We start from the raw sequence: 13,780 nt of genomic DNA, 5'->3' as shown, positions 1-13,780 counted from the left end.
AGAGTGGGGCATATCTGTTTTCGCTCCCCATGGGAGCAGAAGAAGCCTAGGGGTGCCGGCGGGAGGCAGAATCAGGGCGACCCCGGATGGCAGTGGGCTGCCCCACCGTGTCCCAGAGCTGTGAGAAGCCCCAAGCGGCGCACCGGTTTTAGCGAGCCCTGAGAGGCTCGTGGAGCCATTGTAGTTTCGAGTCCGCAGGGGTGGGGAATTCATATCGCCCGACGCCCGAGACATGTTGATTTCTGTCAGGGGCAAGAAGATTTAATGTCTATTTTGTCCAACGGACAACTAGACATTAAATCAAAGTAAACGGCGATAGCCCTGCTCTGCCCCGCCCCTACAGCTGTCAGCTCCGTGAGGGGCTGGTAGAGTTCTGTCAGACGCAGCTTCTCTTCCACTATTGGTTGTAGCTTCTGTACACAGGCATCTCTTGTGTATTAGGAGTGCGCACAAAAACAATGCTCTGCTTATGACTGCCCCAGAAGTCTCTGTCATTTGCTTTACTAATGCCATAGCATGCGTGATGGCATGGGATGCCGAATACAGAACGTACAATTTATTTGCCTTATTAGTAGGATTTTAAAAACACGTTTTTGTGTTTTCCTAGCAGCTAATGTCTGCGTGGCTAGTGCTGAAAAGTGGACACTTTTGCTCTGCAAGCACACAATAAAGGGGAAAGAGGCGGTAGAAAGAGAATGAAACCGGGATGAGCAAGGAGATGGGTCTTTAGAAGCGTAGTGTCTGCATTTTTTTGTTTAGTAATTGCCACAATTATACAAGAATGATCTGCACATTAAAGTTATTTTAATTTGTTTTAGTGTAAAATTAGAACGCAATATAAAATGGGCTGAGGCACGGTAAATACTTTCTTCCTTCTGTTTGGTTGTCCGTTTCCTTTTTCCTTTGGTGCAGTTGTCCAAACAAATCAAAAGTGTGGTGAATATTGCTCATGATGGAGAGTGAGTTTGTATTTAAAATCCTTAACTACTGGTGCGCCCTGAAACAGTCCTGTGTGGGTAGCGCTGCCGGAGAGGGCTGTCTCTGGCATGCGGGGTCCCATTTAGCTCAGATTCTCTCCTGTACTGGCCATGGCGGCACTGCAGGGGTTGGAGCGGTCGGCCGAGGCTATGCTAAAGAGGGCAGTGGAGTAGGATGGTGCTTTAAGATCCAAGAGACCCTGATTGGCCGCCAGGACGGGATAGACCTTGTCATTTAGGTGCTGAAAGGTGATCTTGTGTTCGGGAGAGGCGCTGCCACATTTTCGATGTGTTTAGGCATTACCAATTTCATATTTTCTGAGTATTTAAATTTGACGTTGTGTTATTTTATGTGTGAAATTTAAGAGTTATCCTGCCCCGACCCTTAACATGGCAAAGTATTTTTTAGGATTTAAGAGTTATGCTTTTAGCTCTTTCAGCGACACACTTAGCCGAGCATTTTGAAGGCCTTTTATATGAACAGCAAGAACAGCATACTCTTGCACACACTCTGACTGCTCACCAATTCAAAGTTTGCTAAAAAAGTTATGCAACGCATTGTCATACATAATGCCAATAACTCAAACTTTAATGCTGCGAGACCTATTGCATTGTAATGCTTGTTTTTTTATATTCGTTTATATGCATTTTGACTAAAGCAAGTTTTGTTGTGTATTTTTTCTTGCTATTTTGGGGTGAATTACGAGATAGACTTGTCAATGAAAGGTCCAGCAGACTGAACTAACACCATATCTATCGAGCAACTGGGCTGGGAATGACAGTAGGGAGATGTTGTTGGGGTAGTCTGCATTCTTGTCCCATCTGGTTATTGGCCTTTGGCTTTCTCCTGGCTTTTGCTCCTAAGTGGTACAGTTAGTCACAGGTTCCACACAATAGTCACTTGTTGCTTAGATCCAGGGCAGAGAGCCTTGGGGTATTAGACCAGTAGGAGGCCACAAAATGGGGAGGAGAGCAGGCCCAGCTAAAGCCAAAGCTACTAGTGTACCTCTAATACCACCTTCTCCAACGGCTATAGAAAAAATGCTGCAGCGGGCAATAGGGGTGGTAGATAGTGAAATCGCGCTTACAGAAAGGCGGCTTTCACTCACACCAGACTTTTTGTATTCCACTAGCTGATGTGTCTATGCCACCAGACATTTCCCAGTCTCAGTCAGACGTTCAACCCCTGTCCTCTCCTTCACTGGCTGTCCCTTGCAAGAAAGTAGTGCATAAGCGCAAAACCACCACGAACATTCCTAAGAATGGAAAGCGCAAACATCACTGGAGGTCTTCCCAAAAAAGAACTGCTGTGAGGGCAACTTAGTCCATCTGGAGGGGGAAGAGCATGAACTAGCCCCAGGTAGAGTATTGACAGACACCTTAGATTCAACCTATCTGGCATGGGCTTTGAATCTGACGACCGATCTACAAAATAATCTGAGGGCCATTATTAGAGAAGAAGTGACCCCCCCCTTATCAAGCGCTTAGACAGTCTGGAGAAAGCACTGGCAACAAGGGAAGCTAGATCAACTTACCCTGACAACTATTCCCCTAGTAAGATAGGGAGAGGTATTGACATGGGCGGCCAGGTAGATAGCGTGGGCCCAAAATCTTGGCCTGGGCGGAGTTACATGATCACGATGGTTCACTTACCAGTCAAAAATTGGGGGAGCAGAATGACTATACGCACTAGAGAGGCAGGGGTTCAAGTCACGAGTTTAGGGCAAAAAATAGGTCATCACCCCATAGGCAACGTGACAGACAAGTCAGAGGGCAGCAGGTACAAGAACCCACCGAGGGTAGACAGGCCCATTTAAGCGTAGACCTGCCAAATATAAATCTTCCCCCTCCCTGTTCCCCGTATGTAGCTGTTCTGACCAATGTCCCGCCAACTGAATTGAACTCTACGGAAACCCAATTCCAGCTGAGCAATAAATGTCTCTTCTGGCTGGCTAGTCGCAAGCACTTTGACTATGCCAGAGCAGGGGAGATACTAATGGGTAGAAGGGTTGGGTGGGTAGGTAACCGCAGAAAGAGCGAACTAGGTGACTGTGTAGTCATTAATTTTAACAACCCTCAAACTATCACCAATTTATTTAAAACCTCCCCGAACTCCTACAATCCACCAACAGCCATGAGCCTCCTTCCTCTGGATTTCTTCTACCCACAACCTCAATCGTATCCTAGAAGCTGTGTATCATCTTTACTCCCACTAAAATGTCAAGGGGCTTTCCAAGAAAGAAGCAGGAATGCTCATACTAGGTTCCCCCAATGTAATATTCCGGTGAACAACAGATATGGCTGCCTTGAGTAGGTAGACTGACTGATGGAGGGACTCCTCAAGGGTGTGGATATAGATCCGGCAGGTCAACACATGATGGGCAAAAAGGGTGGTGGCTCGAAATTTACAAATAGGGGTCTCTTCTCTAACCTGAGTCTGCCATGCTTGCACTCCGGGTAGTACAGGCACCAATAGTGCGGGTAAATCAGTCCATCGAGTATCTCCATGGTTATTCAGACTTGAACCGAAAAACATGCACTCATGCTTGAATGCCTGCTAGCACGTGTAAGCCTAAGGCCAGAGACGATGCTCATAGAAAGGTTAATAGGATTAAATGTGTATTAAAATCTGTGTGTCGTGCAGTGGAATGTGACTATTTAATGGACACTGAAAGATGGAGTGTTTGTGCTTAGTTTCATTCAGTTCGTTTGGGCTCTTTGCTAACAGGGTTGGACTGGGAAAGAAAATACCTCGGGCACCAACATAAAAGTGGTCTCTCTATTAGCAAATCACCTAAAAAAGTGGCCCACGTTTGCATATCGGGTGAACTTTTGAACTTGTAAAAACACGCTGTAGTGCAATCTGGAAAAAAATCGAAAAATGACATATAACTAAAGCACTTTTTAATCTTTTGCAAGGAAGCTTTGCAGCAGGCCATTCAATAAAATCGAGGCTTTTATTAGTCGAATAAAAAGTGGTAGTTATAATTTCACTTATATGTTGGAGTTTAAACAAAACTTGTATTGCCAACTTCATGGGGCATTTTTTTAAACCATTGCTGAACCCTCGTTTTCTTGGGAGAATTATCTTGCACAATTTTTTTGTGTGAAGGTGACAGAACTTTGCCACTTCGCAAAACTTTCTTTTTGAAGTCATATCGCTCGCTATTTTTTTGGCCTAAAACTTTATTTAGCATATCTATTTCCAGAATTGCATTTGTATTAACAATTTGTAAAACTGCTAGAAGCTCGAGTCACAAGACAAGCAAGGTTTTTGCTTTAAAATTTAAAAGTTGTCTTTGGAAACGTGTGTCTTTTATTCACAGGCCACTCGGTAAATTGGAACGAAGTGAATGAGTGATAAAAAACAGGACACTTTCGGTATCTGTTTTTGTGCAAACTGGCTTGCTTATTTGTGATTGTGGGTTTTAAAGCTGCGTGAAGGACCCCCGACGTACTGTCGGGCAGCCTACTATAAGCTACAAGAAAAGAGATGTGGTAGAGAGGAAGGGGGCGGGGGGCAGTGTTTTGAGTGGGCCGGGTCTTGCAGGTGGTTCCAAAAAACAGGTCCTGAGACTTGTCTCTATCGGGCTCCCCATGTTTTGTCTTCACTCTCAGGGTGGAATAAAAATCTTAACTCTGCAGCAGTATCACTGCTTAAAGCCTATATGATGTAACTACAGAGAGGCTATGTATAGTTCTTACACAGTCTCATGTCAGAACTGAAGTATTTTTAATATAATATATACAACAAAGCCGTAGTTGTTGCTTATTGCTCTTATACAACTAACAATCATTGACAAAAAGCTAATATTCCTAGGTTGTTGTAGGTGTAATGTTACTTGCTGTATTATACATCTGGATGCAATGAAGCAGCAAAATACCATTCGGCCGGCTTGTGCTGGAGTGTTGCTGCCAGCATTGGCGTTAAAAGGCTCTTCTACGCAGCAGCGTCACTACAGCTCCCTTCTGTACGCAATGACGCAAAACATTTCCCAATCAGGGCCACTTTTGAAAGGCGCTCTGGCCACCTAGCTCCAGTGGCATTTGGCTTCTCCCGCTGTCCGTGTGCCCGTTCCTGCCCCCCCTCCCGCTGTCCGTGTCTCCGGCCCCACTTGTAAATGCTTGTTTTATTTTTGCAGTATATTTCCTTGGGAAAGCACATGTCTGTAGTTGCATTTGGGGAATGAATCTCTGAAACTGAGATCTGTTTTGAATTTGGGAAGGGCTTCTCTTAGAGACAGCAGCATAGTGTGGGCTGTGTGGGCTGTGTGGGCTGTGAGAGCTGTGTGGGCTGTGAGAGCTGTGTGGGCTGTGAGAGCTGTGTGGGCTGTGAGAGCTGTGTGAGCTGTGTGGGCTGTGAGAGCTGTGTGGGCTGTGAGAGCTGTGTGGGCTGTGTGGGCTGTGAGGGCTGTGAGAGCTGTGTGGGCTGTGAGAGCTGTGTGGGCTGTGAGAGCTGTGTGGGCTGTGAGAGCTGTGTGGGCTGTGAGAGCTGTGTGGGCTGTGAGAGCTGTGTGGGCTGTGAGAGCTGTGTGGGCTATGTGAGCTGTGTGGGCTGTGTGGGCTGAGAGAGCTGTGTGGGCTGTGAGAGCTGTTGGCAATGTAAATAACAATGCCATTTATTTATAAGTTAAAAAAAAAAGAAATGTCATGAGCAATGCCAATAGCTCTAACTTTTCCAAAGGCGAAACCATTGCATTGTAAATGCTTGTTAAAGTTGGGGTTGTTATTTAAAATGTGTCTTAATGATAGTAAGAACAAGAAGAGACTTTTGGGTAAATAGCAGTTTCAGAAATCCTCTTCATGAGAAACGTCTGTCTGACTGTCATGACTAATAATTACTTAATAAGTAAATCCTCAGACAGTGCTTCCTTGAATCTTTGATCTGTGTCCTGCTCAGGACTGTAAAAAACACACACACACAAAATACAAACCAGCCTGGAGCTGTGATTTCCTAGCAACTTCAGACCATGTGCCAAAAAGCCTATTTCTCTGGTCCCGTCAGAATTCCAAAACTGTTGTGATCGATACTGATAACCACTCAACTGGTGCCCTGGAAGAAAAACAGCTGCCATGTTTGCTGTTTATTAAAGAGCGTCACAAAGGAGCAGAGGGCCATAAAATAATGCTCAGGCAGATCGGCCATCACACAGCTCTTAGGGTTGGTAAACAACAATGACAATGGAAGATGCGGATCTGCTTGGAAAAACTCCAGATGTGTAATTAAAAAAACAAAATACTTCCAGAACCATGCAGCCAGTGGAATGACACTGGCCACCGGTAGCAGTACTTGGTCTAGGCTCCACTGCACAATAGCGGAGGCGAAGAGGAGCCACTGACTTGCAAGGAAAAGATAGTAATGTGGGAGCCACATGGGAATCAGCCAGTGGTAAGTAAAGTGATGTAGGAGCCATGAGAGCCAGCCAATAGTAAGTAATGTGCATATTCTAAGCCCCTTTTAAGACCTTAGTTTAAGATACAAGCGATTTTGCCAGTATTGTGCAGGAAACCCAAAACAATTATTAGAATGCAACCAGAGCAAGTTCCACTGACTGGGTCTTTTACAAACATTCCACCAATCTCCTTTGTTGTTTCTATGTGTCGCAATAAGTGTGACACTTATGCATTAATATAGGTCCTCTGCTCACTGTGCCATACGATCCAAGCTGCATCTCGCTAATGAGGTCCAACAATGCTGTAACCTGGTTTGATTTTCTCATATTCTCATTCAGAGGGTATTTGATCTGGCTCTTTGGGAAGGACTGTTCCAATTGGAGTAGGACCAATAAAGTTTTGATTATATCAACTTTTACTCTGTGTATTTTTCATGCTTTACTCTGCAAAACTATATATCACATTGTGCCCCAAAATATCTCCACCTATTTATGGGATCATCAAAGACATCTGCAATGGAGAACCAGGATTACAAATAAATAAATTTTCCTTCTCCTTCATGCCAACATAATGGCCAAAACCATGAATGAAATCTTCGGTTTTGTTAGATTAGAAAACTGATATTGCAAAAGTCAAGAGCAAATGTGATTGTGGTTGCTGGAGCTTTCACTAGATGGAGTCACACAGACCTATTGTTTCCAAGACTGGATGTTTCTGTATCCAGGGCATCTAGGTGGAATGTATAGAGGTAATCCGATAGAAGTCAAAACCAATGCGTACAATGTTGAATGCAAGTTTGATATATATGATGAAACTGCTTTGGTTGTTCACTCCTATGTACTCTTCTCAAATATTAGTTAAAAATATTAAAACTCAGGTGTTTTTTTTATTTTTAAATGCTAGTGACTTTTAGGTTACCTTCTCAAAAAAAAAATACTACATAACTATATTAGATTTCATTTTTGGTTTTATTCCTAGCGAACCCCTCCTTGTATGGAAGAGCATCCTCCCGCCTTATTCTTGATGATGTTTGGCACAATGTGTTGGCTATCTTTTTCCGAACTGAAATTATCTTTTGGATTTTGGGCTACATGAACCATTTTATTTGTAGATATTTGAGCCTTGATTCATAGTAATTCTGTAGTTACTGAATGAAACCATTTCTGTGTCGGTTATGCTCAAGATTCCTTTTGGCTTTTATTTTTTAATATTGTTTGAATCAGCACGAGTGAAATAAATCATCCCAATTGGAAAAAAAATGAAAGTTCGAGAAAAGGCATAATAGAGAGAGATGAAGAGAAGCCTGTTACATCAGAGTAATTAGCTTAGAATCGAATGGAGAGAAGCAAGGAGGTATAAGAAAATATCTTGCGATACAATTGGTTAGAAGTGGGGACCACTTTTTCACCCCTTGAAAAGTACTAGCTTCACAGAAATAGAATGAAGATGAGAAGAAAGCAACTCTCGGAAAATAGTGGGTTTGAAGTGTCAGGTGTGAGTAGTATAGTTTAAAGTGGTCTTGAGTATAAACTAAAAGGAGATTAAAAAGGGGGTGGTCGATGCAGTGAATAAAATCAGAAGGAACTGGATTATAATTGTGTTGAGGGATCCTGCATAGTATACCATTGAAGTAGGAAAGTTATTGGTTGTACAAGTTAAGAAGAATGTAATCCCACGTTCTCATGGATGACTATAATATGGACCGGAAATGTGGAGTTGGAAGCCAGGAATTTGATACGACGGCGGTAGTTCAGGTTTGTCAGAATCAGTGTGCTTTGTGGTTGTTCATTCACATTTCTTCAATTCTGTGGGGGTTGCCTGTTTTAAATGACTTATTCCCCTTAACTGTCTTCTCTTCAGCAATCAAGGGGAGTCCGTTCTAGCAGCATAAAAGAGGGGAACATGATAAATAAAGTGAATACCTTTCAATTTAGTGTTATACTAACATTCTGATATGGTTCTGGCAAAGTTGACACATGAACAAGTTATAATATTAAACATTAGTTACTGTGTTAACATTTTCAGCCTCTGCTTTGTATAAGCGTTTGGAAGAAGATGTGGTGGGGCAGATAGAAGACGATAGGCTGTAGAAATATATGAATTGCAAGAGCTCAAGCAATTATTTTCTCGCTACAGGTGGTGACCTGAAGAGAACAGGAAATCCAACACAGGTTTGGAGCAGGAGGACAAGGGTCAATCTGGAGAGGGGAAGGAACCGGATCGTGGGGGTAAGGTGAAATTTTAAATTGTGATTGCTTTGAAATTAGCTCATTACTGAGGATGTGAGATTTGCTAATTATAAAAGGGCTGAACTTGCTCATCACTCCTGAACAAAAGTTTTAGGATGACCGTTGTATAGCACCTTTCAAGCCAGTTTAAGAGAGGTGGGGACAATAGTACAATGAAATAGGTATGTTTAGCCTCAGGAGCCAAAAGACTGAAGCATGTGTTTGTGGTGGGAACTCAGTTGCAGTTTAGGTAAAGGCGGGGAGAAATGATCAATAGGAAGGGGGATACGCCTTCATGAAGGGAAAGGTCTTTGATGATGAATAATGTGTCTATGTATTGTTGCAGCAAAATAAAGGCGGAGTTTTTGTCAGAACAGTTTTGTGAATGTATTGCTTTCATAGAAGAGTTCCTCCTTCTCGGGGAGTAATTTGACACCCTAAGGGACCAGGAGTAAGCAGATTGGAAGAAATGAGAGGTCGAATTGAACAAAGACTTTGGTAGGAGTGACTGAGAAAGTTGAACCGTCTCTGCAGGTCGAGAAAGAAGCTCAAAATGGGAGGCACCTCATTTGAAAGGAAAGGGAATACGCATTTACTTATTATGTTACTGTTTGTATGTAACACTATAATGTGACCGGTTGGTAGAGTTTGCAGCCACATTGACTCCTGCACTAACCACGTTAGGCTGTACATTGGGATGATGGAATGCTCGTAGGGCAGGATGCAAGCATTTAACCTTCCTAACCTCCTCAAACATGTAAAGCTGTTGTTCTGGAACATTGTAGAATTCTGCAAGGATTCTATTTAATCCTTTTCTCTCCCTTCAGTTGGAGTATAGTCTGTTGTACCGCTCCTACCGTCACTTCTCCTTCTAGAGCGCCCTGTCTGTTATGTTGTGTGAGGTGGGTGCAACACTTAAAAAATCTACTATTTCTAACTCCTTCCCCTGTGTTATCAAACTATGTAGAGAATGATAGTAGCCAATCAGTAGTCCTGCGTTGGTTTAATTCATGCTATCTACCTTTCTCCTTTTTTCTTCATGCTCAGCCAGGCCAGTAATTTGCTAGCTTCATTTCTAACCACATTAGAGATTACGAAAATATGTTTGTGCTTCATTTTGTGTGGAATTTCGATATTATTCTCTCAATTTATCTTGTTTCCATATTTTTTGTCTTATCTAATTAGTCTTCTAGTTTTACCAGTTGTGCTTCAGTTCCCTGTAGTATCCGTGACTTTACTTTCTTATTCCATTCTCTTCTTGATATTGCCTACTTGTAGTACTCTCTAAAATGTTTTCCATGTCGAGAGGGTTGATTGGACTTAGCCCCCATTTTCTGTCAATGAATTTTCTGTCTATCAACAAGCAATCTAGTTTTCCCTATTTCTCCCAGACATCTAATCCCGCCCCCTCCCCTCTAATTTTCTCTTTTTAGGTTCCACTCTTCTCAGTAATGGTGAGTGGTCTGATAAATTTCTTGAGAGGAATTCTGAATCTCTGAGGCCTGAGTAATCGATCTTGGGAGTTAATACATAGTCTAATCTTGAAAATGATTTATGCGCTTTCGAATAGAGTGAATATTGTCCATCATCCTGATGCATCTCCCTCTATACATTGAATAGGCCTAGAGCCTCTTCAGACTTAGGCAGGCATATCTGTCTCCTTTGGTGAACTCCCTGTCCTGTTGTCCTGTCTACGTTTGTGCTCATGACTAAGTTGAAGTCTCCACCTACAGTTGGGACTGCTGAGCGTTCCCAGTTTTTAGGTCGAGGTAATATCCGGTCTGCCGAAGGCAGAACCGGAAGTCCGAGATTTAATGTTGCTTAGTATGGACTATTAGTCCCGCCTCTCTTTTCGTCTCTCCTCCATTGGCTGGTTTCCTAAACGGAGGCCAGCCATTGGAGGAGAGAGCCGTCCCTCCAAAGAAGCTCCGTCTTTTTCGGATTTGGGGGCGTAAGTTTTTCTGTTCTTTAGACAGTGACGTTGTCCGTCACTCAGGACAGCAAAACGCCGCCCCCGAATCCGAAAATTTCGGAGCTTTGCAGGCAGCCATTTCGGCCTGACCGCGTCGGCCGTTGCATCCATCTGCTTGCTTCCACGAGCCTCCTTCTCACGAGCCTCTAATTGTTATTCATCTCTCTCCCAATGATATTTAGTGGTAGCCCTCCGCCTCCGCTCCTATCTTGCAACTAAACTACAGCTAAAGCCCCATTTGTCCGCTCCTGTTAACACACTTCGGTAAAGACAGTAACTGCTTTTGGTCGGGAGGGGGTCGCCATTTTCAACTGCAAGGGAGACAAAGCACCGACTAGTGAGTGGAGCGGGACCTAGGCGAGCTGACATCCCCAGGCATAGCGAGGAGGCAGCGACTTTCTTGCTGCTCGTGTTGGTGACCCCCTCCTGTCTTCCCCCTCCCCTTGGCGCCGTTTTCTCTACCTCCCCCTTGCTCTCCTCACGCAGTGCCATTTATTTATCTATTTATTTATTTATGCCATGTTATATAGCGCGAACTTTACCCGAAGGTGTCAGAGCGCTTCACAATAGGGACAGGGCTGATACATGAGACCAATCAACTGAGCAAAGTCCAAAACAAACGTTACATTAAAGAAGCAAAATTACAATCGTGAGCCAACAAACTACAAGAGGCAGCAAGGGTGCATTACAAAATGACAATCGTGAGCCAACAAATACAAGAGGTAGGAAATGGTGCATTACAAAAGTGACAATCGAAAAACCCGACCACCGCATACTGTGCTGAAGTGCGGCCCACGTCCTGCCTAGCTGCCGCACGCCCCGCGTGGTCCCCGTGCCCACCCCACACGCACGGGCTCCCACTCCGCACCCCGAGCATCCCCACGCCCCTAACCCAGGACTCAGTTGGCACCTCCGTGCCAAGTGGTGCTAACATGCGACCATCGCCCGCCTTTCCCGTACTTCGTAAACAAAATGCTCTCCCCCGACAGCCTCCGACAGCACCTCACATCCCCTGCCATCTTCCGAGCCTCGCTTTCCCCGCAACAGTTCTTTTAGGCCGCCAATGATGCCCCGTACCCCCCAAGACCACCACCAGTCCCCATCCACCAGACCGGCAACCTTCCATCAATGCATCGTGTACGTGTGTTTTGTCCTAAGCCAATTTAAACTGCTGGCCCTGCATAACGAAAGTCATTTTGAAATATGGAGCCACAAATAGCGTATTTAGAAAAACCATGGTGTTAACCCCAGTGGAGCGAAAACTTTCATTGGCTCGGCGCACCATATGCGGACTTCCTATTCTATTTGCGATACCAGCCATCCCAAGCCTCGCTTTCCCTGCAGCATTTCTTTTAGGCCGCCAAAGATGCCCCGTGCCCCCCCACGACCACAAACCCGTCCCCGTCCATCAGACCGGCAATCTCCTCCCGCTACCCGCCTTAGCTCCCTGCCTCCCCCACATCCCCCCCCACCCCAAATTGGTGCCCGCCTCACTCGGTCACTCTTTAGGAAACATGTGTCACGCTCCCTTGCGAGCCCCCCCACCCCGCCTCCGGCCGAAGCCAGCGTTGAAGCACCATTGTGCAGCTCCGCGATGACCCGAGCGCTTAACCCCCTCCCACCGTCCTGGGCAAGCAATACAAGGATACCAGCGCCCCCTCCCATCTTTGAAGCTCCTTTCTGCCGTGCAACGATTGTCCTGATGTAGTCCATGCAGACCTACAAGAGCTGTATAGAGGGACAGTGTTTCCGGATAGGATTCAAGGAGTGCCTGAAAGTTTTAGTGCCGCTTTGTTGAGCTGTCATGTGGAGGCCGGACTTGTATTTATTTTGTGTCTGTAGACATCACGGGATTGAGCTCTGATCTCATTTGTCTAATTATGAGATTTATACTGTTGTGAGTGCGCCAGACTGAAATGCACTGCTATCGTGAATTATCGACTGCTAAATGGTCGAAAGAAGAATTCAGACAGCAATGGATTTTAACCACTTTTTAAAAGGCATGGCTTTGGTGGAGCTCTAAAAATAGATTTCAGTGAAATAAGAAATAGGATGTTTCTGATTCTTACTGTCTGAGTCTAGTGAGCTGATGGTAATGCAGTGTAGATCAGTTACCTAACACACTTTGAGTTTGTGAATATATAAGTGAAGAACTACTGCTTAGTGGAGTAGTGTGGCTCACTGGTTAGAGGCGGCAGGCCTGAGAGCAGAAGTCAGCCCGGGACCAGGGTTCAATTCCCGACGCGGCAGGGTCGTGGACTTTGGTCAGAGGACTCGATAATTCTCGCTTCGGTGCTTACTCTAATCAGGGGTTCCACTCGGCAACTCTGGGCATTAGCTTGCCTAATCTCCACAACGGCCCCACCAATTCCGGGGATGCCTGGCTCCACCTTGGGGACTCCCAGCAAGGGACCATCCCACAGGGAAAGCCAGGACGGGTTCCCCAGAGTTATACAGCGCCGGGACGCCCCGTTGCTGGGGCAGCTGTGCGCTTTACAAGTATACTACATTTACATTTACATTTACATCTTGTATTTCTTGTTTATCGCAGAAACAACCCAGATGCAGTGCTTCAGACATGCATGAAAGCCTGCTGCTTCCTGCTGCTAGTGCTTTTTAGGCCGAGGGGGTGTTAATGCAGAGGTCAGTCAGTTAATGAACTGGGAATAGTCACCGGCTCCCAAACCTGTTGGGGCTGAGGAAATGGAAAGTTATGGGCAGGCAGGGCGATTATAAGATTAAATGATTAATTAATTAAACTCAACAACTTTCGCAGTTGGTTCTGCAAGCAATAATTGACACGAAGTGTGCGTAATCCGGGATGCTCTATCAGTAACCTACACCAGAATCATCCTAAACGGAAACAATTTGAGAGTTTAGTGTGATATTCAACGTCGACATTTTATAAACACGATGCTGAAAGTTGTTGCCCTGTAGCCCAGTGCATGCAAAAGTGAACGGGCAAAGCCTGCCTGCAGGAGTACCGATGGATAACAGCCCTTCTGCATACAGGTAAACTTGACATTGTACCAGTAAATGTCCTAAAGTTGTGACAGCATGAAGCAGATAGAACAGATTTGCGACAAGAAAGGAAAATAAGCCAATGGGTCTCGCGGCTCGCCTCTTTGACTTTGCCAATGGGGATCTCTTTCCTTTGCCATCAAGACAGAGCCTCTGTTCCCTTCTTGTCATCCCGGTTTTTCTGTGCC

At 44.8% G+C, this 13,780-nt stretch overlaps 1 protein-coding gene across 1 annotated transcript in view; it reads left to right on the top strand.

Moving 5' to 3' along the window:
• Positions 1–13,780, top strand: part of FBXO8 (F-box protein 8) — a 249,186-nt gene that overhangs the window by 46,688 nt on the left and 188,718 nt on the right. Inside the window, exon 2 of the mRNA XM_078677080.1 lies at positions 8,508–8,599. The gene's annotated coding sequence lies outside the window, so the exon portion shown is untranslated. The remainder of the gene's footprint in view (positions 1–8,507; positions 8,600–13,780) is intronic.

The sequence above is a fragment of the Lissotriton helveticus genome, chromosome 2_1, assembly GCF_964261635.1.
Source record: "Lissotriton helveticus chromosome 2_1, aLisHel1.1, whole genome shotgun sequence".
NCBI lineage: Eukaryota > Metazoa > Chordata > Amphibia > Caudata > Salamandridae > Lissotriton > Lissotriton helveticus.
Note: the sequence above shows the minus strand (reverse complement) of the source record. Positions and strands in the feature narration are given on the sequence as shown.